This window comes from Gorilla gorilla, chromosome 11 (genome assembly GCF_029281585.2).
Source record: "Gorilla gorilla gorilla isolate KB3781 chromosome 11, NHGRI_mGorGor1-v2.1_pri, whole genome shotgun sequence".
Classification (NCBI taxonomy): domain Eukaryota; kingdom Metazoa; phylum Chordata; class Mammalia; order Primates; family Hominidae; genus Gorilla; species Gorilla gorilla.
Genome location: NC_073235.2, coordinates 73,183,825 through 73,206,243, shown reverse-complemented (window position 1 = coordinate 73,206,243; position 22,419 = coordinate 73,183,825). Strand labels below are relative to the sequence as shown.

The following is a 22,419-nucleotide window of genomic DNA, read 5'->3' as shown; positions in this document are numbered from 1 at the left end:
GTCAGTCACAAGCAGTTACAACGCGGGTAACCTAGCCTGGTGACCGAGCTAGTTTACTTTCCAAGGAAGTGGGACCATTTCCTCAACTGGAATCCTTGAATTAATTTTAAACTTAAACTTCCAAATTGGATCAGTATACAATACTGGTTGTAGAACTAGGAGGAATTTTTAAAAATCTCGTCTAATTCTCCCTCATTTGGTGGGAGGAGGGAACAGCATTTGTATGATATGTATCCTGCCTGCACAACGCTGTGAGCTTCAGTAGATGCTCAATAAATGCTCATTGATGTTGGGTGGTAGAGTGGAATTGTGTGTACCAATGTCATCTGCGTAATGACTGGTGCCACAGAGCACACAAATGTAGTAGGAAGTCAGAGAGGATTGGTGAGGACTGGGGTGGTCAAGGGAGGCTTTATCAGGGAGCTGGGGTTTGGAGGACTTTAAGGACCTACAGAATTTTAACTTTAGTTAATTTTAGTGCAAAGAAAGGAAGAAGGTGAAGGGGAAAGGGACAGCAGAAGAAAGAAAATTCCACTTCAGTGAAAAGTTGAACAACGATGAAGTTTGGGGTCTTTGATCTGTTGGTGTGGACATGGTGGGGCCAGATTAGAGAAGTCAGAACACGGAGTTTGCCCCCATGCTGTATACATTATAGTAGGAACTCCTCCTGAGCAGGTAAATAATGTGAGTTCAATTCCATTTCTGAAAGCTTCTTCCCTAGAAGGATTGGCTTGCAGAGTCTGGAAGGATAGATGCAAATGCAGTTACCTAGGTGTGGGATGGTGAAAGTTTTGATTGGGAACTGGTGGTAGTAGTGAAAGGCTGACTCAGCATTTTAAAGGCGAAAAAGAGCAAAAGTTGGTGACAGGTTGGAATAAGACATTAAATAAAGGGGACACTCAAAAGGACTTCTCTTTTGAGCAAATGGTGCTGGGACAACTGCATATCTACATGTAAAACAATGAAATTGGACCCTTTCCTTACAACACACACACACAAATTAACTCTAATCATAGATTTAAATGTAAGAGTTAAACTCTAACGCTCTTAGAAGAAAACAAAGGAGGCTGGGTGTGGTGGCTCACACCTGTAATCCCAGCACTTTGGGAGGCCGAATCACAAGGTCAGGTGTTCGAGACCAGCCTGGCCAACATGGTGAAACTCTGTCTCTACTAAAAATACAACAAATTAGCTGGGCATAGTGGCGGATGCCTGTAATCCCAGCTACTCAGGAGGCTGAGGCAGGAGAATAGCTTGAACCTGGGAGGCGGAGGTTGCTGTAAGCCAAGATCATGCCACTGCACTACAGCCCGGGTGACAGAGTGAGACTCCATCTCAAAAAAAAAAAAAAAAAAAGGAGTAAATCCTCATGACCTTAATTAGGCAAAACCTTCTTAGATGTGACACCAAAAGCACAAATGACAAAAGAAAAAATGTTAAATTGAACTTCACCACATTTAAAACTTTTGTGCTTTAATGAACACTGTCAAGAAAGTGAAGACAACTCACAGAATTGGAGAAATCATTTGCAAATTATATATCTAATAAAGGAGCCCTTGCAACTCAACAGTAAAAAGACAACCCAATTTAAAACCGGATAAAGGATTTGGATAAACATTTTCCCAAGGAAGATATACAAATGGCCAATAAACACATGAAAGAAACCCAACATCATTATAGCCATCACTGAAAAGCAAATTAAAACCACAATGAGAGGAACCCCTTCACACCTACTAGGATGACTAGATCATAGAAAAGATAGTAAGTGTTGGTAAGGATGTGGAGAACTGGAACCCTTATACATTGCTAATAGGAATGTAAAATGGTACAGAAAACAATTGAAAAACAATGTGGCAATTCCTCGAAATGTTGAAGATGGAATTATAATTCTACTGCTAGGTAGATACAAAGAGAATGGAAAATACACATCCACATAAAGACTTGTACATGAATGTTCATAGCAGCATTATTCATAATAGCCAAAAGTTGGAAACCTAGATGTCCATCTCCTGATAAATGGATCATATGTGATACATCTATGTAAAGGAATATTATTCAGCTATAAAAAGGGATGAAGTACCGATACATGTTACAATATGGATGAACCTTGAAAACATGCTAAAGGAAGCCAGTCACAAAAGTCACCTATTGTATGTTTCCATGTATATGAAATGTCTAGAATAGAAAAATCCAGAGATGGAAAGCACATTAGTGGCTGCCAGGGACTTGGGGGTGGGGGAAGAGGGAATGACTGCCAATGGGTAAGGCTTTTTGGTGGGGGTAAAAATATCTTCAAATCGATTGTGGTGATGGTTATACAACTCTGTGAATATACTAAAAAAATTGTATAGTTTAAATGGATGAATTATATGATACAATATGGTATGTAATTCTATCTCAATAAAGCTGTTTAAAAATAACATCAAAAGGACCCCAAGGTTTTAGCCTGTGCGGCAGGAGGAATAGCTCAGTTGCTGACAAAAGCAGGAGAACAAGGAAAAGAGACAGTTGGGAGTTAAGCAGAAGGACTGAATTCAGGGTGGGCTGTTGAATCTAAGATTTTGGCTGGCTGCTCGTGAAGAAACGCCTGCAGAAAGCTGTAAATGCCGGCAGTGGCAGTGAGTGTGATGGACAAGGCTAAAGAGAAGACTCATGAACTTTCGGTAAGTAGGGAGGGCTGAAAAAGTGAGCTCATAAGAGTGAGTGGAGATCAAACAGGTAGAGAAAAGCTACAACAGGATTTGGAGGGAATGCACAAATATAAGATGAACAGAGGAAAAGAAGCCATCAAAGCAGCCCAAGAAAAAAAGGGTGAGAGAGGCAGGAGAAAACACAGAGAGTAGGGGTGGGAGGATGAGCAAGACCAATGTGCTTGCCCAGGCTGGGGAAGGCGGTGGAGAGGGCTGCGTGGTGAGCAACAGGAAGAGTCTATTTGCTGGAGAGGAAGCCTTGAGGGTCCATTCGCAGAGCCGAGGTGGGGAAGAAGGCAGAAGATTCGAGTTTAAGAAGCAGTGAGAACAGATAGCAGGGCAAGAAAAAAGTTGTGTTTGTGTTTTAGGACCTGGTAAAAAGGGGGAAGTGGTAGGTAGGGAGCCTAGAAACTGGCCGTTTGCAGTGGAGTGTGGGTGTTTCCATTAATGAGGAGAGGAACTTCTTTTTCCCAGCCTGGGGTGAAGCAAGTATAGCCCCAGCACATAACTTCTGACCTGGGGGGAGTGAAACAAACTCAAGGAGAAGCTGCTTCTTTATTGATTTGAAAGGACAAGGGCACAGTCGTTGCTGGGAGTGAAAGGGGTGGTCGCACATTCAAAAGGCAGTAGGAAACTGTGGCAGGTCAGCCGCATACACTTGCTTGTGCTGAGTCTTGTCCTGTGTTTTACTTGATCACATTCAAGCCTTACACGTTTAAATCCCACCTTCTCTTCCACTCTGCTGCCATTTGTATTCCCTCAGATAAGAAGGTAAGGAGAAAGGGCTGGGTGCAGTGGCTCATGCTTGTAATCCCAGCACTTTGGGAGGTGGAGGTGGACAGATCACTTGAGGTCAGGAGTTCGAGACTAGCCTGGCCTACATGGTGAAATCCCATCTCTACCAAAAATACAAAAAAATTAGCCAGATGTGGTGGTGGGTGCCTATAATCCCAGCTACTTGGGAGGCTCAGGCAGGTGAAGTTTGAATCCAGGAGGCGGTGGTTGCAGTGAGCCGAGATCATGCCACTGCACTCCAGCCTGGGCAACAGAACGAGACTCCATCTCAAAAAAAGGAAAAAAAAAGGTAAGGAGAGTGGGTGCCGTGACTTGGAGCAAAGGGAGGAGTCCTGGGTGACATCTGCCTCCCATGGCAGGGAGGTCCTCCGGTAAACCTGCTTAGACACGCACAGTTGCTTTCAACAGTACTGCCATGGACACGAATGATCTTTAGGTACAGACAAGGCCTCCTTACAAGAGACATATGTTAGGAAAAGGTAGTGCCAAAATTCCTTTATTAAGTGTATATTTTCCTATTTAGTCATTAATATTCATGTTTCAAAATGACCCTGTAGCAAGTACCACCTGATGTGAGAAGGAATCAAGGCAGGTTCATGGATAAGGCATGAACTCAAGGTCATGGCAGGTGCCTGCAGAAGCTCACAGTACTGTGGCTTTGTACTCTGTGGCTCTGTCATCTATCTTTCTTTCTAGGCACAAGAAACCAAATCTTTACTGAGTGTGGTGGAAGAATGCCCAGGTGAGCACAGGCACAGTGCCAGCTGCTGCAGAGGACCTGAGACAAACAGTCACTGCGCGCTCAGAGAGTTTAGAATCCAGCACTGAGGAAAAGAGAGGTCATGGGGAGCACAGGTGGGTCCCACAATCGTGGGAAGAATACTGTTGGCTGCAAGGGCCTGGCAACTATCTATGACTCATGAAGAAACAGGCCCAGTGAAGTAACGTGGCTCCTTGAGATCACAGAGTGAAAGAACTGAGTCTCACATACATTATTTGAGACAGGTTCTCTCTCTGTCACCCAGGTTGGGGTGCAGTGGTACAATCTTGGCTCACTGCAACTTCTACCTTTTGGGCTCAAGCAATCCTCCCACCTCAGCCTCCCTAGTAGCTAGGACCACAGGCATGTGCCAGCATATCTGGCTAACTTGTTTTTTATTTTCTTGTGGAGACAGGGTCTCCCTATGTTGCTCAAGCTGGTCTCAACCTCCTGGGCTCAAGTGATTCTCCCGCCTTGGCCTCCCAAAATGTTGGGATTATGGATGTGAGCCACCACACCCAGCTTCATCATTTTTCCAGTGAACATTTTTCTAGGGAACATGAGTATTGAAAGAAAAGATTCTCCATGTACTGTTACCCATCTGTGGTGGCATTTATTTCCTAAAAAGAAATGAATGTGATAAATCTTTCTTTTAGGCCGAGCAATAATGTTTCACATATATAAAATCTTGAAATTTGATCTGGATTATAGCAATAAAATAAAACATGCATCAATATATAGGAGAATTACTTTGGATACAAACCCAACAAAGATTTAATGAAAAACATTGTCATATATCAAGAAATGCAAATAAAGTCTGAACCCCCCATTTCCACCCCTCTAAGTCTAGCACCCCTAGATGGAGGCGGGGGTTGGCTAACTTAGGCCGGAGAGACGCATGCTGGTGAGGTCATGGGTTTGCTCTGGTTTGTTGGTAGTGGTATTTTGGGGGCCACAGCCTGCGTGCTGTCTCCCACCCAGTGTGCTTGTTTGACCATGTGGCTGGATGACCATGCTGCTTCTACCAATCACAACATGGAGTCTCATGGAATCCTCTCAATGACTCTATTTTATAGATGGGTAATTTGCCCAAGATCCCACATCTTGTTCTTGGAATTGAGTGCAGGTAATGTTACTCCAGAGGGCAACCTTTTAACCGTCAGATTAGAGTGCCTCCTTGGGTGAGTGCAAATCTCTTTCTATTATTGGAAAAACAATTAAACACGTATGTCGGTCTGTGGTGGAATTATTAAATATGAAGTCTGGGATATTTACTGGTCACATTACAGGTTGTTTATTATTTGCCTCATGGTGAAAATGTCGGTCCCACATGAGATGTTTGTTATCTGGTTTTACCCAAGAGAAATATGGGTCTTGACCTCAAGGATTATAGTTCAGATCCATGATGACTTTTTCTTTCACTTCTAGAGTACTCTTTTCTTCCCCCCACCCCTTGCCCCAAGCCACCAGGGGGCACACAGAATTGGCCATTTACCTTGGAAAATTTAAGGCACCAATTTTAAGGATATAGATAAATATCAGTCCAGTATCTTTAGAGGTACAGCTGGGAATAGACTAACACTAATATTAGGTGTCTGTCCCCATTTCCATTGAAAAGATCATCTCTTTAAAATCCTTTAGGACTGACAAGTGTCTCACCTGTGGGCCTTTTGGTCTTCAGGAGGCAATGCCCTTTTTATTTGTGTTTCAGTGTCATGGTGTAGTTTCAAGTTGGATCTGTCCTCTTTCCTCTGCACCTTTCCCTGCAGAATCACAGAGATATAGATCCTCCCTTCCAGGGCACCAGCACCAATCCCCCTTTGCCTTTGTTCTCTTCTCCTTCTCTAGGCTTTATTCATGGCTGCTCCCTGATGCCCTTCTCATTTGTTATTTTTTAAAGGTTCTCCTAGGTAACTGCTACAAGAGGCTCTAAACCTGCACCAGAATCTCTGCTTGTCTCTTGTTTACTATGTCATTAGGGCTCATTTACAGTGAACAGAACCCATTCTACCTGGTTTAAGCAGAAAGGGACTTATAAGATATTTAATGTCTAGGCCAGGCGCAGTGGCTCATGCCTGTAATCCTAGCACTTTGGGAGGCCAAGGTAAGTGGATCACCTGAGGTCAGGAGTTTGAGACCAGCCTGGCCAACATAGTGAAACCCCGTCTCTACTAAAAATACAAAAATTAACTGAGCATGGTGGTGCACACCTATAGTCCCAGCTATTTGGGAAGCTGAAGCAGGAGAATCACTTGAACTCGGGAGGCAGAGGTTGCAGTGAGCCAAGATTGCACCACTGCACTCCAGCCTGGGTGACAGTGAGACTCTGTCTCAAAAAAAAAAAAATAAAATAAAATAAAATAAAATTAATGTCTTACAGAATGACTGGAGGGCAGAAGAAACAGAATTGCTACTGAGCTTTCAGGCATGACTCCCAGTGCCACATCACAGACTTAGGTTGACAAGGGAGCTGCTGGTCCCGCCAGGATCAGGAGATTGTGGAATCAGAAAGCTGCCTGCCTCCTGGGAAGCCATAGTGACAGCTGCCCAGCTTCAGACTCGTGCCACCTCTACTGTTATCAAACTGAACTTGGGTCTGCCCACCTAGCGCAGCAAAGCCAAACATTGACACTGGGATTGCAGCAAGAGAAGTGAGGCATTTATTACAGGATGCCAAGCAAAAAGGACTGGACAGCTAAAGCTTATGACCTGAACTCCCAGATGGTTTGCAGTTAAGGGTTTTTAAAGGCAGGGAGGAAGATGTTATAGGCTGCTATGGTTTGGCTTTGTGTCCCCACCCAAATCTCATGTCGAACTGTAATTCCCATTGTTGGGGGAGGGACTTGGTGGGAGGTGATTGGATCATGGGGGTGGACTTCCCCCTTGCTATTCTCATGGTAATGAGTTCTCACAAGATCTGGTTGTTTAAATATGTGTAGCACTTCCCCCTTTGCTTTCTCTCGCCTGCTCTACCATGGTAAGGCATGCTTGCTTCCCCTTTGCCTTCTGCCATGATTGTAAGTTTCTTGAGACCTTCCAGCCATACTTCCTATCTAGCCCACAGAACTGTGAATCAATTAAACTTCTTTTCTTCATAAATTACCTAGTCTCAGATGTCTTGCTCTGTCACCCAGGCTGGAGTGCAATGGCGCGATCTTGGCTCACTGCAACATCCACCTCCCTGGTTCAAGCGATTTAACTGTCTCAGCCTCCTGAGTAGCTGAGATTACATGCATGTGCCACCATGCCTGGCTAATTTTTGTATTTTTAGTAGAGACCGGTTTTCACCATGTTGGTCAGGCTGGTCTCGAACTCCTGACTGCGTGATCCATCCGCCTCGGCCTCCCAAAGTGCTGGGATTACAGGCGTGAGCCACCATGCCCAGCCCGTTCAGGTACTTCTTTATAGCAGTGTGAGAATAGACTAATGCACAGGCAAAGTTATAAATCAATTCTCACACTGCTATAAAGAACTACCTGAGACTGGGTAATTTATGAAGAAAAGAGGTTTAATTGATTCACAGTTCTGCCAAGAAGTGAGTTTGAACTTGAACCAATTTAAAAACACCAATCAGAAATCGTGGGAAGACAAATTGGTTTGGAAAGTGGGAAGAGGGGAGGTGTTTCCTGGGCATGTATTTATTTTGAAGCTCTAGTGGGACGTTCCTGAGGAGATATCAGGGAGGTAGTTAGTAATTCAGAGCTGGAACTCTAGAGAAAAGTGAAGCTGGAGACAGATTTGGGAGTCATGTGAGAGAGAGGTAGTCAAGGGAGTGCACATTGTAGGAACTCAATAAATGTTGGTCGAGTGACATAACCCCATCACAGCTGGGACCAGACTGGCTAAACCATAATTAGTGTTTGCAGTGAGCAGAAAGAGCACATTGGTTTTTGGCCGTAAAGGAGAAGTGAGGGTCTAGGCATGGAGACTAGGAATTAACATGAAGCAACTGCATAATTAGCAAATGTAGCAGATATTTGGATTGGTTCATTTCAGCTATTCCAATCTCTTTCTGAGATAGAAAACAAAAAAACTGTATTTTCCAGATTCCCTTGCAGCTAGGGTTCCATATATAATATTTAGATCATACCCATCAGATGCAGCGTACCAAATTTGGAAAGCAGAAGTAAACAGTTGTAAGGCAAGAACTGTGCTTTGGCTGTTCCTACTAGTAAGCACAGTGGTGGTACCTTTGGGTTTTCTATGACAGATGTAACAGGTCCTAAGTCCCAGCCCTATATTCATAGTTGTCAAGAGATAAGACACATATCATGGTATTGAGATGGAGTAGGGACCCCCCCAGCATGGAAATAAAGGAAAACCTTGAGTTCCTTTAAGGGTAAATCCAGGCACCTGGCTAGAGCTCAGAAGTAAATGAGCAATTGGATAAGCGAGAATGTAATTGTCGCTTAAAATAACAGCCAAGGAAGTTAGAGTCATAAGAATGTTTGGTTCCCTGTAGAAACCAAAAATAACCTTTTTTTTTTTTTTTTTAGATGGAGTCTTGCTCTGTCCCCCAGGCTGAAGTGCAATGGTGCTATCTCGGTTCACTGCAATTTCTGCCTCTTGGGTTCAAGCAATTCTCCTGCCTCAGCCTCCTGAGTAGCTGGGATTAACAGGCACCTGTCAACATGCCCGGCCAATTTTTGCATTTTTAGTAGAGACGGGGTTTCACCATGTTGGCCAGGCTGGTCTTGAACTCCTGACCTCGTGATCCTTCTGCCTCAGCCTCCCAAAGTGTTGGGATTACAGGCGTGAGCCACCGCACCTGGCAAAAATCACCTCTTAATATATGTCCTTGAGTTGATTTTAGAAACCTGGAACCCCACAAAATGGATCCCCTGGCATGCAGACCTCAGTCAGATAAGGGGGAACTGAGGACTGAACTCTGACCACTGTTCCTTTTTTCAGATTTCTTCCTAAGGGGCCTCGAGGAGGTCACACCCACAAGCCAGAGCTAACATTCTTACTACTGATTCCAAATTTTTAGATGAAGCTTCGCCTCCTTAACCAATTGCAAATCAGAAAATCTTTGAATTTACCTATGACCTGTGGGCCCCCTTTGAGATGTCCCACCTTTTAAGGTCAAACCAATGTATAGCCCAGGAGCCAACATGTGAGGGAAGAAGCCTTCAGGTGATCCAGCCTCCAGCTGTTGGAGCCACCATAGCTGAGATGCCAGATATCATGGAGCAGAGATGAGCCATCCTCTCTGTGCACAGTCCAAATTCTTGACCCGGAAAATCTATGAGCACAATGAAATGGCTGTTGTTTTACTCCACTAAGTATAGGGTGGTTTGCTATATAGCAATAAGGAATCAAAACACCCCTCACATTCATGTTGCTTACTATCTGATGGTTATCTTTCACTGATACCAAGCAGCTCATATTTTTATCTTGCTCAAAAAACCTTAAATGGTTCCCCCATTGAATATGGAATTAATTATATGTTCTTTAGGCTTGCATTCAAGATCCTGCTCAGTTTTCAATCTTACTACCTTATCTTTCACTTTAACCCGCTACTCACTTTCAATCCACTTGTACCATATATCAGATCTTCACTGGGCCATGACTGATGCTTTCCTATCCCTGTGCCCTTTTCACCAGCACTGGCCTTTTGCTTGGAATTGTCGTTTTCTATATTTACCAAATTCCTAGCTATCATTCCTTCAAGCTCAGTGCAAATCTCACATCCTGTAAGACTTTGTTGCCCAATGTGGTGGCCAGTAGCCACATGTGGCTATTTACATTTAAAATAGCACTGATTAAAATCTAAAGTTTAGTTCCTCAGTCTCACTGGCCACTTTCAGTGCTCAGGAGCCACATCCCACTGAACAGCACTGTCTTTTTAGCTTTTCCTTTCTCAACTAATCTCTCCTTCTCCCATATCACCTTAAAACTGCATTTTTAGCAATTTTGACCTGAATATTTTTGAGGGTTGTGTAATCCAAATCCATAAAATTACAGATACACCTTGGTTTTCTACCATTCTAGTGCACTGCTCTGTAAATGGGAGGTGGCTCAAATATTGAGTTGGGAGGAAGCAGTGGTTAATCTCTATACTATACTAATGGGTCTGGGCGAAATGACCTCTTATGATCTTTTCCAGTAAAATATTCAACAAACAACATAAGTCTGTTATCTTCAACAATATATAATCTATCAGGATAGCTATTTTTAAAATCACAGATGATTTGGGAGGAAGGTCTCTTGAGAGGAGCATTCTGCCATTCTGGTGTAGCTGTTTCTGTTCTCTCCAGCAGCTATTTTAGGTATTTAATTATTTTAGAGTGTGTGCTTGCATGTGTTTTGTCTCAATGTATGCCAATTTTTTGCCTAGTCCTCCTGACATCTTAATGTATCTGCCAACGCTACATGCCATCAAGCCAAGGAAGAATTTCCTTCTCACTGTTGCTTCTCTGACCAAGGAAGACATAAGCACAACCAATCACCAGACTGATGAAATTCCTTCCAGTTTCAGAAAAGAATATCACCAATCCCTACATTATAAAATTCATACTAATAAAGCACAAAAATTGAATTCTAACATTATATGCTATGTGACAAGACTACTTAATTGTGTGTATGTGTAATTATTTTCAAGTTAACCATCTAAATTTTACCTGTACAAGAAAGCAGTTATTAGGCATGTGATAGATGCACTGTGTTGATTAACATGGCCTTTCACAAGCCCTGTAGAGATAGCCCATGATGGTGTTCATATATCACATGATGTCTTCATGTTAACAGTGTTGACTGTTTTCATTTCCCTTCACTCACAGCCCGAGAGTGAGCTTCTCTTAAACCTGAGACATTTTTGAGGTTGAGGTTAATATTTATTTAATCTAAACATTCTATTTTATTATTTTATCATTAGTTTTTGAGACAGAGTCTTGCTCTGTCACCCAGGCTGGAGTACAGTGGTGCAATCTTGGCTCACTGCAACCTCCACCTCCTGGGCTCAAGCAATTCTCATGCCTCAGCCTCCTGAGTAGCTGGGAGTACAGATGCCGGCCACCATGCCCGGCTAATTTTGTATTTTTAGTAGAGACAAGGTTTCACCATGTTGGCCAGGCTGGTCTCAAACTCCTGGCCTCAAGTGATCCACCCACCTCGGCCTTCTCCCAAAGTGCTGGGATTACAGGCGTGACCTACCGCACCTGGCTTAAACGTTCTGTTTTAAATATAAAAACCTGGCCTCTGTAACAGAAGCCCCTTTTCAGTTACTCAATAACCTTACTTTTATCTAACAGTAATAAATGGGAATTTATCTGGAATAGATGCCGAAAATCAGGGCACTGCTCTTTGGTTTTGGATTTCATGACTTTTGGATACCTTTGGGCCTCTCTCCTAACTTAGCTGTCACTTTAGAGTAATTTCTTTTTTGAGATGGAGTCTCTCTCTCTCGCCCAGGCTGGAGTGCAATGGCGCGATCTCGGCTCACTGCAACCTCTGCCTCCAGTCCACTCTCCTCGGCCTCCCAAAGTGCTGGGATTACAGGCGTGAGCCACTCCACCTGGCCGAGAATGATTATTATTTCAGCCACAATGACAATATTTTGTGCTTATTTTGTTAGCATGTGTTTTTAAGATGCAGAAAGCAAGCCAGGCGCAGTGGCTCACGCCTGTAATCCTGGTACTTTGGGAGGCTGAGGCGGGTGGATCACCTGAGGTCAGGAGTTTGAGACCAGCCTGGCAAACATGGTGAAACCCCGTCTCTACGAAAAATACAAACTTAAATAAATAAACATAAATAAATAAATAAGTGCCTTTGGGGCTGAGGCAAAGCAGAACTAGGCTAGAGATAGACATGGAAATGCAATTTGAGGGCCAGAGAAGTTACTCATAGAAAGCCACCCCACAGGTTAGTATAGTGTAGATGCCTCGGTCAGAAGCCAGGGTCTCAGAGCAAGTACTTTTTCTGCCACAGCAGGAGATGAGGGGCTGCACTACAGGTAATCCAAAAAGAAAGATTACAGGGTTTAAAATAGCATTAGAGAGAAGGGAAAATAGCCTTGGTTGTGCAGGACAACACAATGTGCACCTGGGGATGTGGGGCAGCGAGCCAGGGGAGGGGTTAGAATATAAGGAGGGGATGGGGGTAGAGGAAAGACTGATATGGGGAAGGGAGAAGTTAAAGGGAGAGAAAATCAGGAGAGGAGGGAAGGATGGGAACTTAGCGACGGTGGAAGACCCAGGCTTTATAAAGGTGCTAGTGACCTGGCTCTGTGGCTCACGCCTATAATCCTAGCACTTTGGGAGGCCCAGGCAGGGGGATCACTTGAAATCAGGAGCTTGAGAACAGCTTGGGCAATGTAATAAAACTCTGTCTCAACAAAAATTTAAAAAGTTAGCTGGGTGTGGTGGCACATGCCTGTAGTCCCAGCTACTACGGAGGGCTGAGATGGGAGGATCCCTTGAGCCCAGGAGTTGGAGAGCACGGTGAGCTATAATCATGCCCCCTGCATTTCAGCCTAGGGGACAGAGCAACCTTATCTCCAAAAACTAAAAAAAATCTTTTTAAGTGCTAGTGAATAAAAATTACTCTTGCCCTATAGCAGCTAAATCCTATTTACTTCAGGCCCACCTCCTTCAATAAGCTAAGTTTAGTGAAAAAGCATGGAATTCTCTAGTGTCCCCCACTCCTACCTGTCCACTGATGCTTGAAATACCTGAAAGTAGGACAGTGGCTTTCAGGCAGTGGAGAGAAGTCTTAAATTACACATGCCTTGCTGAGGTAACAGATTGATTGGCACTCTGGCCCTTTAGAGTATAATCAACCAACCTTCAACAAGTGTAAGTGATTTTATCAGAAACTTCTGGGAAGGAGAGTGAGCGGAACAGGTGGGTTGCTGGATTGCTAAAAAGGGAGCTACTGTATTCATGCAGGAGGGAACCACGGGGGAAGCCAAATCAAAGACACCTGCACTGTGGCTTGATCTCAGCCTCATTTGTCTGCAGTGGTGGTAGGCCTGGGTGGCAGACCTGCTGTGGCCAGACAATATGAATGTGAATCCATAGATTAGATTTGCATGATTTATGATGATTTTATTTTCTTAACCCAGTTAGTTTCTTTAACAAGGAAGCTTTGTCTCAGATGATTCGTGAATAGCAGTATCAGGCAACACATAATATGTGTGTTTTATAGACACCCAGAATGTACTCACACACACCCATGGAAACCTTAATTTGGATGTTCATTTATTTTGAGAGACTTCGTTTTCTGAGAACTAATTCTTCAGAGACTTGCAGAAGAGAGCAGAAGCCACCTTTATGATGGACACAATTTTCTTTCTCTCCTCTGTTCAGCTCCTGGCTGCCTATGAACTTATCAGGCTCATTTCCATATCAAAGAGGAGGCAGGAAAATACTCCCCTGACCGACATAAAAAGACACATTACTGCAGATTGTCTAAGAACTTGTTTTTTTTTTTGGCCAAAATTAGCAAGTTATTCACAGTAATAGGTGTGTCAGATGACAATAGTGTTTAAGAGAACAAAGCCACTCATCAGGACCCTGACCCCAAGCCTGCCCCAAGGCAGGTCCCCAGCTGCCAGAACATCTCTGCACACTGGCAGCCAAGAGGCTATAAAAAAGAGAAAGAGGCGGCCAGGAAGTCTGCCACTCACCCAGATGCAGCGACCAGAACATTCATTCCAGGGCTGCTCTGCAGCTGCCCAGGCAGCTCCGTGGGTGGCCACTCTGCTAACGTGGGAGCACACGTGGCTTCCATCTGATGAGCAGTCTCAGGGAAGCTGGAGGCTTCAGACACCCAATGTCTATTTCCCTCCTTGATTTGAGACTCTTTTGGAGTTCTTGGAGACTTCCAGCAGAAACCTGAGCTGCCGGCTGCCAAGAATCAGCGGTGGATTTTTTGACCTGCTCTTAATACCAATTGAATAACCCCTTTGAAAACGTTCACATACATGGGGTACAAGGTGGTACCTTTGTGCATGAGACTGTTCTGGAGACGGCTTATCACCCAGCAAATCAGTGTTGGCCATCTGGGACTCAGCGACCCTTTCTACGAGGCTATGGTAAGAGAGTAAATAGAAAAGGCCCTGAAACTGGACCTGGTGACTAGGGCTTCCAGGAGGGGGAGAAAGGTCCTTTTTTTTTTTTTTTTTTTTTTTTTTTTGAGACGGAGTTTTGCTCTTGTTGCCCAGGCTGGAGTGCAATGGTGCCATCTCAGCTCACCGCAACCTCCACCTCATGGGGTTCAAGCGACTCTCCTGCCTCAGCCTCCTGAGTAGCTGGGATTACAGGCATGCGCCACCACGCCCGGCTAATTTTGTATTTTTAGTAGAGATGGGGTTTTTCCATGTTGGTCAGGCTGGTCTCCAACTCCCAACCTCAAGTGATCAGCCCGCCTTGGTCTCCCAAAGTGTTGGGATTACAGGCATGAACCATCACATCCAGCGGGAAAAAGGTCTTAATGCAGGAGCTGGGATCCCTCTGTGGGCATCTGGGCTCTGACTTCCGCAGGCAACACCAGCAAGGAGCACGGCCAAACCAGTGCTGCTTGACGCTGATTGACGCTGCTGATTGCTGATCACACCTCCTGCTGTAGGACACCCCCCACGGTCCCCAACCCCCGTAAGTAATGTGGATATGTCTGGGGTCCCGGCCTCTCAGTGGTCTGTCCTCTGCCAGGTGACAGCTAGGAACCTCATAAACGGCCTCGTGCATTCTATCAGAGGCTTTTGAAGACAACATCTCAACTCAAAAGAGTGTCTCCATCTTTAGGGATTCCCACAGGGGTGCTTAACTCTGGCTGTAGGTGAGAATTATTTGGGGAGCTTTTCAAACCTAATGCCACCCAGGCCCCACCCACACTAATTAAATCAGAATCTGTGAGGCTCAGGCATGGGCTTTTTAAAATATACTTTTATTTTGAAATAATTACAGATTTGTAGGAAGTTGCAAAAATAGAGATGTCCCACGTATCCTTCATTCAGGCTCCCCCAGTGATTACATCTGACGTATCTATAGTACGATATTAAAACCAGGACGTCGCTGGGTGCAGTGGCTCATGCCTATAATCCCAGCACTTTGGGAGGCTGAGGTGGACAGATCGCTTGAGGTCAGGAATTCGAGACCAGCTTGGCCAACACTGCAAAACCCTGTCTCTATTAAAAACACAAAAATTAGCCAGGTGTGGTGGCGGGTGCCTGTAATCCCAGCTACTCAGGAGGCTGAGGCAGGACAATCGCTTGAACCTGGGAGGCAGAGGTTGTGGTGAGCCAAGATCGCACCACGGCACTCCAGCCTGGGAGACAGAGCAAGACTCTGTCTCAAAAAAAAAAAAAACAAACCAAAAAATACAACATCGGCGTTTGTGCACTGTGTATAGTTCCTGCCATTTTATGACACATGCAATTTTGTTGTTTTGTTGTGTTGTGTAACCACCACTGCGGTCAGGATCCAGACTATTCCATCTTTGCAAGACTCCTTCCTGCTGCCCCTTTACCCTCTATAGTCGTACCCACTCTCCATGTTCCACCATCCCTAACCCCTGGCAATGCTAATCTGTTCTTCATCTCTCTAATTTTATCATTTTGAGGATGTCATACAAACGGATTTTCCAGCATGTGACCTTCTGAGACAGGCTCTTTTCACTGAATATAATTCCCTGCAAGCTGTTCAAAGTTGTGTGCATCTGTCCTTTGGGCCTTGTTATTGCTGCACAGTGTTCCATTGTACAGAGCTGCTACAGTTTACCCATTAACCTACTGATGGGCATATTGGGACAACCTTGGTCTAGGTGGAGAAGTGAAAATGTAGATATTCGAATACCAAATGTCCCCATGTTTCCAGCTTGGGGCTATTACAAATAAAGCTGTTATAAACATTCATGCACATTTTCTTTCTTTCTTTCTTTCTTTCTTTCTTTCTTTCTTTCTTTCTTTCTTTCTTTCTTTCTTTCTTTTTCTTTCTTTCTTTCTTTCTCTCTCTCTCTTTCTTTCTTTCTCTCTCTCTCTCTCCTCTCTCTTTTTCTTTCTTTTCTTTGTCTCTCTCTCTCTCTCTTTCTTTCTTTCTCTCTCTCTCTTTCTTTTTTTTTTTTTTGATGGTGTCTTGCTCTGTTGCCCAGGCTGGAGTGCAGTGGCTCCATCTTGGCTCACTGCAACCTCCGCCTCCCGGGTTCAAGCGATTCTCCCCCTTCAGCCTCCTGACTAGCTGGGACTACAGGCACCCGCCACCATGCCCGGCTAATTTTTTGTATTTTTAGTAGAGACGGAGTTTCACCATGTTAGCCAGGATGGTCTCGATCTCCTGACCTCGTGATCCGCCTGCCTTGGCCTCCCAAAGTGCTGGAATTACAGGTGTGAGCCACCACACCTGTTTCATTTTTTTTGAAAGCTTCTCCGGTGATTCCAATGAGAAGCAGGGCTAAGAACCCTTGGACTAGGTGGGGAAGTGAAAACATAGATATTTGAATACCAAATGTCCCAAACATTTTTTAAATCCCTTGTGTGAGCTTGTGCTGTGTGGCAGGGAGTGTATCAGAGTAAATAAGAGCCTGCGTGCTGCCACTCATCTATAAAGTGGGCAGCAACACCAACCTCATTGTATTGGTTTTTTTTTTTTTTTGAGATGGAGTCTCGCTCTGTCCCCCAGGCTGGAGTGCAATGGTGTGATCTCGGCACACTGCAACCTCCACCTCTTGGGTTCAAGCACTTCTCCTGCCTCAGCCTCCCAAGTAGCTGGGATTACAGGCACCCACCATCATGCCTGGCTAATTTTTTTGTGTGTTTTTGTAGAGATGGGGTTTCACCATGTTGGCCAGGCTGCTCTTGACCTCCTGATCTCAGGTGATCTGCCCACCTCGTCCTCCCAAAGTGCTGGGATTACAGGCGTGAGCCACCGCGCCTGGCAGCTCATTGTATTGTTGTGAGCATGCAGTGAATATAACGCACATAGATACTTAGAACACAGCTCAGTAAGTGCTAGTGCTTATTATTATTGTGTTGGAAACTGAACTTATGTCTTGTTGATTCCTGGCCTAAAACTCCTCAGTGGCTATTGCAATAATCACCTGGGGTTCTACGTGCAAGCTTTCATTAACTCGTATATCATGAAACTTTGAGGGGGCTGAAGTCTGAGGGTGGGCGCCACTTCCTCCTGAGAAACTTCTGTTGGTTTTAGCCCCTTTGCTGTGCTCCACAACACCCTAGTGTGGCTGTTCCTTTTATGACACTTCCTCCTGGATATTGAAGTTGCCTCTTTTTGTGTCTGTCTCCATCTATATGTGCACTGTGTGCTCCTTGGGGGCAGGGATGTGTGTCTTGCTCATATTTTATCTGGTACTTAGCATAGTGCTTGATAGTAGGTCCTCATTAAACAGATGATGAATGGATGAACAAATGAATGACCCCAGGGTCCCGTTAGTGTGTGTGGCGGGAGAGGATTTCACTCCCAGTGAGTTCCCTGAGAAAGTCCTGGTTTGCTCCTTACTCAGGGCAGTGGAGGCTAAGGAAGCCTGAGTAGAAGGCAGAGCCTTGAGTGGTCACTGACTTCTCCCTGCTAGGGGCTTCCAGCTGTCAGGTTGACAGCGAGCACTCGGAGGGAAACACTATACAGCCTGGGAGGACGTGCACAAGGTTACCACCACAGGCCTCACTAAGGTGGTAGGAGCTGAGCAAGTCTGGGCTTCAGTTGGCAGAGGCAAGGTCAAGCGGTGTGAGTGCCATAACCTCTCTGCACCTAGCTTTAGTGATATGCAAAATGTGGACAGTTGGTGTTATACCTTAGGCACAGGTTCTGGAGGCAGACTCCCTGGGGGTGAATCCCAGCCTCTGCACTTCCTACTTTGTGACTTTGGACACTTAACCTCTCTCTCTGTGCCTTATTTTCTCATCTACAAAATAGGCATAATCACAATATCTACCCTATAGGGTTATGAGGATTAAAACAGTTCCTAAATGTAAAGGACTTAGAGCAATGCACAAAATTAATGTCAATTACATTTTTAAAACGCACAAAAAATACAATGAGCATAAAGGAATGCTGTGGGAATCAAATAGAAGGAAAGCAGAGTCATGTTGCCTATGATTCTGGCAAGGCTCGCTGAAGATTTTGCTTGCTATTTTAGTCTGGATTTAAAATTCCACAGCCAGATAAATATCCAGAAAATAGTGACGCTGTAGCAGGGAGCTATTGGACACTGTGTAACTGATCTGTTCAGGCGGGACCAGAAGTCGTCACCATCTGATGTCTGTCTTGTGGCTACATGAAAGGAAGTTGGGGGTATGAGTCCAGTTCCTAGTGGACAGGTGTTTGAAACTCAGTGACATCCTTAGAATTGGCACCCTTGGTGAGGCCTCCACAGACAGGAGAGTATTAAGTCGAGAGGAGACCAAATTGCTCTTCCACCTGGAGCTGGTGGCCTCAGCAGGACAGGGCTGAGGCTCAGTGACAGAGAGTGGGCGCCTAGAGTTAAAACCTTCACTTTTGCTTATGCTCTGTTTTGCAGAGAAATCTCAAGTTCTGGTCCCCAGAGCAGTCAATCCAACAACTTGCATAGCTGCTGTCATATTCACACAGTACTTCCATCTGGCCACAACTGTTTCAAAGAATCAGATGCATCGCTTGTATTATCAAAAGAATAATGTAATTAATGCAAAGTTTTAGGCCCTGAATTCTGCTGTCAGAAATGAAATAAATCAGTGCCATGGACATTACCTTTTCTTTAGAAGTTTTTATTTTAATCAAAGAGTGCTGGTAAAGAAAGGATTTATTTTTATCTTTTTTTTTTTTTTTTTGAGATGCAGTTTTGCTCCTGTTGCTCAGGTTGGCGTGCAGTGGCGTGATCTTGGCTTACTGCAACCTCTGCCCCCTGGGTTTAAATGATTCTCCAGCCTCAGCTTTCCAAATAGCTGGGATTACAGGTGCCCGCCACCATGCCCGGCTAATTTTTGTATTTTTAGTAGAGATGAGATTTTGCCATGTTGGCCAGGCTGGTCTCAAACTCCTGACCTGAGGTGACCTGCCTGCCTTGGCCTCCCAAAGTGCTAGGAGTACAGGCATGAGACACCACGCCCAGCCAAGAAAGGATTTTTAAATTATCTTCTTCTTGTTTTCTATGAGGAGTTCAGATTTAAAGTGTTGATTTTTATTAATATATAGAGATTTTCAGACCCTAAGTAGAGTGTATCTCCAAAATTAGGAGCATAAGAAGGAAATATCTCTCTCTGAATTGGAAATAACATAAGTATGGATGAAGTTTTGCATGTATGAATGTTGCATCTTCGGAAATCTCTCCAACTATTCTCATAAATGATTGGCAAATGTGACTGATGGGACTGATGTTTCTCCCAACTCTCAGCTAAACAGGTGACTCATTCGGGATTAGCAGTATTTTAATTATTGGTGTTTCCTGTGCTCTGAAACAATGTTGTAAGGTCAGATGATCATGGTGATGAAGGTAAAATATCAGAAACAATCTTGAATGAAGAAGCATTTGTCAGTCATGAGAAAATGGTGCTCAGCTGGCCTGAGACAACCTGTCCTGCCTTGTAGGAGACTAGGTGATGGAGCTGATACATGAGGACTTTGTCAGTCCACACCCTCTCCCTTGCAACAGCCCCCTCCTTGGAGAGTGTGTCTCCATGCAGACTCCCAGGCCCTACCTTGGAGACTCATACCCCCAACTTCCTTTCATGTAGCCACAAGGCACTTGACTTGGCTTGTGTGGTTGTCATGCAGGGGTTCTCACCCAGCACTTTGAGAAATGTGCCTACAGCTCCTCTATTGACCTCATCCTCCCCAGTCATCTTTTTTTTTTTTTTTTTTTTTTTTTTTTGAGATGGAGTTTCGCTCTTGTTGTCCAGGCTGAAGTACAATAATGAGATCTCTGCTCACCGCAACTTCCGCCTCCTGGGTTCAAGCGATTCTCCTGCCTCACCCTCCCGAGTAGCTGGGATTACAGACATGTGTCACCACGCCCGGCTAATTTTGTATTTTTAGTAGCGACCGGGTTTCTCCATGTTGGTCAGGCTGGTCTCGAACTCCCGGCCTCAGGTGATCCACCTGCCTCAGCCTCCCAAAGTGCTGGGATTACAGGTGTGAGCCACCACGCCCGGCGACCTCCCCAGTCATCTTAGCTTGATCTTCTCAGAGTTTGCTTAGATTTTCCTACTGACAATAAACTGCTATTCTGTTTTATAAATCTGTCTTCTGGAAGATTATGTGGAGGTTTTAACTTGCTTAAAGGCTTAGGGTTCAGCAGAGGTGCCTCGGGGTATTGGGGGTGAGGGAGCCTGAAGGAGAGGATCTTGGGCCGGCCCTGCCTTCTCTGAAACTAGAACCGCTTGTTCTGTGCTTTTTTTTTTTTTTTTTTTTTTTTTAAAGACAGAGTTTCACTCTGTCACCTTTTTCTTTTTAAGACAGAGTCTCACTCTGTCACCCAGGCTGGAGTGCAGTCGCATGATCTCGGCTCACTGCAACTTCTGCCTCCCGGGTTCAAGCGATTCTTCCGCCTCAGCCTCCTGAGTAGCTGGGACTGCTGGTGTGTGCCACCATGCCCAGCTAATTTTTCTACTTTTGGCAGAGACGGGGTTTTACCATGTTGGCCAGGATGGTCTCGTCGATCTCTCGACCTTGTGATCCGCCTGCCTTGGCCTCCCAAAGTGCTGGGATTACAGGCGTCAGCCACCGCACCCGGCCACAACAACTATTAAATGTTCAATGCACAAAGACAAACATTGCCAACTTTCTAGTATAACTCTCTAATATTTTCATGGCTACTTAGGCTTAATTGAAAAATAAAAATAGTGTCGTTTTGTATTTTTTTTAATAGCCAGGCTTCTTTTTCTACCTTTTTGAGCCATTTTAAGGACATTATTCCGGCTGGGCACGGTGGCTCACGCCTGTAATCCCAGCACTTTGGGAGGCCGAGGTGGGCGGATCACGAGGTCAGGAAATCGAGACCATCCTGGCTAACACAATGAAACCCCATCTGTACTAAAAATACAAAAAAAAAAAAAAAAAAAAAAATTAGCCAGGCATGATGGCGGACACCTGTAGTCCCAGCTTCTCGGGAGGCTGAGGCAGGAGAATGGCGTGAACCCGGGAGGCGGAGCTTGCAGTGAGCCGAGATGGCGCCAGAGCACTCCAGCCTGGGCGACAGAGCGAGACTCTATCTCAAAAAAAAAAAAAAAAGAAAAAAGAAAAAGACTATTATACCATTGAATGGTGGCAACATAGTTACCTAATTAATGCCCTACCTTTGAATATTTAAATTGTTTCCAGTGTTTTTTTTTTGGGGGGGTATTATATACAGTGCTGCAAAGAACATTTTGTATGTATCTCAGACCATTCTCCCAGGACGCCTTCCTATTAGGGAATAGCTGGGCAAGAAGTAAGCATGGTTTTCAGGTTTCTGATGTATTCACTCTGGGTGCAGGCCAGGAACTTCATGCCGATTCATGAACTTCAGCTGACTTGGGTAGTACCCATTTCCCGGTATCCTCACCAACACTGAGCACTTTAAGGAAAAAACTGCTATTCTGAAAGTAAAATGGTATTTTGTTTGTAATTTCTATTTTACTACTAGTGAGGTTGAACACTTTTTCTTTTTTTTTTATTTTTTGAGATGGAGTCTGGCTCTGTTGCCCAGGCTGGAGGTAGTGGTGCAATCTCGGCTCACTGCAACCTCTGCCTCCCAGGTTCAAGCGATTCTTCTGCCTCAGCCTCCCAAGGAGCTGGGACTACAGGCGCCCGCCACCACACCTGGCTAATTTTTGTATTTTTAGTGGAGACAGGGTTTCACCATATTGGCCAGGCTGGTCTCAAACTCCTGACCTCGTGATTCACTCGCTTTGGCCTCCCAAAGTGCTGGGATTACAGGCGTGAGCCACCGTGCCTGGCTCTTTTTTTTTGAGACAGGGTTTTACTCCTGTTGCCCAGGCGGGAGTGCAGTGGTGCCATCTCGGCTCAGTGCAACCACCATCTCCCGGGCTGGAACGATTCTCCTGCCTCACTCAGCCCCCCTCACTCAGCTGGGATTACAGGTGTGAGCCACTGTGCCTGGCCTGAACACTTTTTCATATGTATCCATTTGTATTATTTTGTGAACTACCTGTGTATGCCTCTCTTCTTTATTTATTTATTTTTGAGACGGAGTCTCGCTCTGTCGCCCAGGCTGGAGTGCAGTGGCGCGATCTCGGCTCACTGC

The 22,419-nt window shown here is 44.8% G+C and overlaps 1 long non-coding RNA gene across 5 annotated transcripts in view; it reads left to right on the top strand.

The window, feature by feature from the left end:
• LOC134756653 (uncharacterized) overlaps positions 1–22,419 on the top strand; it is a 95,233-nt gene that overhangs the window by 864 nt on the left and 71,950 nt on the right. The window lies entirely within an intron of this gene.